Source organism: Anser brachyrhynchus, assembly GCF_964034855.1.
Source record: "Anser brachyrhynchus genome assembly, chromosome: 15".
Classification (NCBI taxonomy): Eukaryota; Metazoa; Chordata; class Aves; order Anseriformes; family Anatidae; genus Anser; species Anser brachyrhynchus.
This window is the reverse complement of record NC_137733.1, coordinates 1,627,528-1,632,032: the sequence shown is the minus strand read 5'-3', so window position 1 is coordinate 1,632,032 and position 4,505 is coordinate 1,627,528.

Genomic DNA, 4,505 nt, shown 5'->3' with positions numbered 1-4,505 from the left:
TGTGTGCAGACACAGGCAATGTTGGTGGCAGGGGGATGGTTGGCCCCGATGACCTTTGAGGTCTCTTCCAACCTTTATCCCATGGTCCTGCGACACAGGGCTGGTGCGTGGCCTGGGAAGAGCTCGGCAGTGCTGCACCTCTCTTCGCACCATGGCTAAAACAACCCTGGCTGACTTCATACGTGACTGTTGTGTATTTCATTTTGGATAGGAGTTTCTATTTGTAGCTTTACTTGTGTACTTCCTTTCCCAGTGTGTTTGTAGTGTGGCAGCTGGGTAACCCTCTCTTTTCAGGGAGCTCCTAATTCAAAAATGCTTTGTGCATTTCTGCAGCTTTCAGGAGCCATAAAGGAAAAAAGTTATCCTTTCTCAAACACAGTTGTGTTTTTTCAAAGCTGTGTTTTGAGGCCCACTCTTTGGCCTTTCAGCTCTGTCAGTGAGTAAAGCCACCTGCAGCTGGAGAACATGAAAGGATGGGGGCTTTACAGGGCACATCCAGGAATATGGAGAGCTTTGAAGTTATTGTTTTGTTGTAAAGAAAAATGCTTGGTTGGCTGTTGTTTCATCATGCCTTGATTACAGAAATTAAATCCTGCCCTTAAAGAAACTTCTAACAAAAGCAAGGCCTTTTTTGTTTCAATGGGAGCTGCAGTGAGGGGCAGCAGGAAACTGGGACTAACACACGGACTCAGTGAGGCTGACTTCTCCCCTTGGCAACTCAGTCTGGTAGGCAAAGTGCCTTTTTGACCTGTTCCCATAGTCAACGCAGATTTTTCTTGTCTTTACCTGGGGTAGGGCTTGGCCTCGGAGGACTGCTTCAAACTTGCACTGATTTAAGGTATTCTGGGAAGGAGCATTTGTTTCCTTATCACTGGGTGTCCTTTACACGTGCCAGCTAGTCCTGCCAGTGATTGCAGGTCGTCACACAAAGCGTAGCTGGCCTTCACTGTCTGCTTCCCCCCCTCCAATCCCACTCTGTCCTTGACGCACAACACTGTTTTCAAAGGGCTGTGCTAGCAGGAACTATCATCAAAGCCCAGACCTGACATTATAGTTTCTCTCACCATATAATTCAAAGAGCGCTTATGTACCAGCCCATATATACCTACATGAACAGAATCTCATTTTTGCAGGATTTTGAGGGATCTCATTCATTTTATGTCAAAAGAGATCAAGTTAGGGTAGTTCTTAGGGAAACAGGATGTTTCTCCTACTGTCCTGCTACATGAAATTTCCAAATTAATGATCTGGTTGAGCTCTACAAGAGGAGGTTTACGATGCAAATGCAGTCTATCTGTTAACCGAAGCACTCCCTATTGCAGAGACCTGGAAAGATATGTTTATTAACCCTCCCAGCTGCACTCCCAGAAGTCTTGCTCAAAAACTCTTGTTTTTGCACCATACTCACTCATATATGATCCTTGAACTAAAGGTTCAAATCCATCTTGAATTCACAGGGCAACGTAATAGGAAGAACTGACAAGTTTCAACCTTAATTGTACTTTCTTAACTGAGATATGAATATAAGCAAATACTCCCTTCAGATAAGCTGTTGTTGTGGATGACCTCCCTGTCTGGAATAATTCAAGATTAACCACTGCATCTAGTTTCAGTCGCAAAGTTCTCAATCGCTGGTTTACGGATTAAATGATCTCATCTAAGATTTAACACATTGATTCAATTACTTCAACTTCTGCTTCAAACACCATCAAAGTGTTGATTCTTTTCCCTTAATTCTTTTGAAAGGCTAATTCAGACTGACTCATTAACTAGAGATGATTGCAAATTTGGATAATGCATTTAAGTGAAGAGGCTTGATCCATCTAGATTAAAAGACTTTTTGTAGCTGATGTTTAACCTCTGAAGTTCATAAACTGAGCTACCATTAATGAACGTGTTTCATTTTCAGACATTTAAGTATCCTCCCACTTCTTTTTGCCCCCTGAAATCAAAAGGGATACTCCCTGAGCTGCAAAATGCAACATTTGTGCTAATTTGGTATCATTATAATTATTTCACAGTAACTGCAAAACCGATGTGCAAACAGTTACATAAGCGACATGAATAAATACAGAAGCATATTGTTTGCTTCGCCAAGTAAATCAGCACATTAGAAGGATAAACTATTATATTACCTAATTAGCCATCATCCAGGAAGGGTGTTCTCATGAGCGGGAAGCCAGATGGGTAAAAACTGTCTCGAATCACTTGTTTGGGAAAAAAAGACGTTGCAAGAAGAACCGATTTGCACTCATTTCTGACAACTTTCCTGGTAGCTGGGGCAGGTAGAAATGTGGAAGAAATAATAATGCATGACTTCAAGAAAAGGGAGTTTTTCCACATTCTTGTCAGCATAAATAAAAGAACTTATGCACCAAAACATGCAGTTTTGGGGACTAGGTCACAGGTATGACGACAAACACCTCCTGGAAATGTTGTCTGTGGTGTTGGGATAGCTAGAAATCATGCTTGATTGCAATAAAAAGGGATTAACATCTAAAAAGGGGTCCGTTTTCTCTCAGTCTAACAGAATATATTTTATAGAGCCCTTTTAACGCCAAAATACTTGTTTACTGTAAGACAGTAAACAGCTTACTGTAAAATAGGCTTCTGACTGTACTGATCTCATGAGATGTTGACAGGAGAATTGGGTGAAAAAAGTCTGTAAATATTTTTTTTTTTCCCAGAAGTTTTGCATATTCAGGAAATATTTGGCAATTCAAATAAGTAAGTTATCTTTTCTTCAGACAGAAGAAAACTGAAACTGGACAAGAGTCCAAGGCTCCCAGAGGATAACTCACAGCAGCACAGCACATGACAGGGCACCGGCAAGGGAAATATCTTCTCCCTGGAGAATTTTCAACCTCTTCCGGACATCCTGAAAGGGTTTTAAAGATGCACCCTTCACATCACCAACCCAGGCACAGGCAAAGGAGCCCTCCTCTCTACCTCACCTTACACAAAAGAGAATGCTGTCAATGAGAAGGATTCCCTTGGTCTCTCTCCTTCCTTCCCTGCCATCTCGGTGCAGCTGGCAGTCAGCCTGATGTGATGTCTATCAGAGATTGGACACCTTCCTTTTTGCCCTGGATTTGTCCGTATTCTAAGCCCTACCATATTTTAGTTCTGTTGTTGAATGTGACTGGAATTTGTTCATACTAAGCATTCATCCCATGATGTAATAATTATAGGGCTCAAATTAGAATCATAGAATATCCCGAGTTGGAAGGGACCCACAAGGATCATTGAGTCCAACACGGGTCTACCCAAAAATTCAGACCATGTGACTGAGAGCACAGTCCGAACACTTCTTAAACTCCAGCAGGCTTGGTGCAGTGACTACTTCCCTGGGGAGCCTGTTCCAGTGTGTGACCACCCTCTCAGTGAAGAACCTCTTCCTGATGTCTAGCCTAAACCTGTCCCCTGCCTCAGCTTGACACCATTCCCTCAGGTCCTATCACCGGTGACTAAAGAGAATAGAACGGCGCCTGCCCCTCTGCTCCCCCTCGTGAGGAAGCTGCAGGCTGCGATGAGGTCTCCCCTCAGCCTCCTCTTTTCCAGGCTGAACAGGCCCAGTGACCTCAGCCACTGCTCATTCGTCTTCCCCTCTAGGCCCTTCACCATCTTTGTAGCCCTTCTCTAGACACTCTCCAACAATTTTACATCCTTTTTGTACTGTGGTGCCCAGAACTGCACACAGTACTCGAAGTGAGGCCGCAACAGCACAGAACAGACCGGGAAATTAGGGAAAGGATACCATGGTAAGTGAAGTATGGTTCAGGATTGGGGCACACCAGACAAGCGCCGGGCCCTCAAATAAGTCTGTTTGTGAGGTCCCTGGTCCCACTAGCATGGGTGAGACACCTGTGTTTGAAATTCAAGTGCACATCACTGCAGAACAAGACAGACCAGCAGAGAAATAGTATTTAGAATCTGTTACATTCGTGTAGGTGGCTGTAGCCAGAGAAAAGTTTCATAGCTGCTTAAATGTTTCCTCTGACTTGGTACAGTCTTCTGTGAGATTTTTCTTTGCTAAATCAGTGGTATAGCTCTGTTGGAAATGATAAGCTTCTTTGTGGGCTGAGGGCTGGTGGATGTGTCTGTGGGGTGTGACTGACGTGTCCGCTGCAGTGGCCGCCTGATAGTGTCCACGCGGTGCTTAGGAGGCTACAAAACACCTTGGCAGGGAGCTGACCTGGTATTTGTACACAAGCTGCAAGGGATGCAAGTGAGATGTAGGACTTGCCACTAAAACAGCCGTCATAATCCTTTTTGGTAGTAGGAAGAGTCAGGCTGGTGAAGGGAACAATGTGTCCCTTGCTCACAAATGATATCTATTCACTGACATGGGTGCTCTGGTCCAGAAATTTCTTATTTACATCTCAGCAGCTAATGCCTGAAAGAAAACAATATCCTTTCAGTGTGAGTCATTGGAAATAAAACTATGGGAGAAAGCTTGTGTTTGTGTTAAGATGTTCTTGTTTGCTCTTTGGTGCGTATAATTA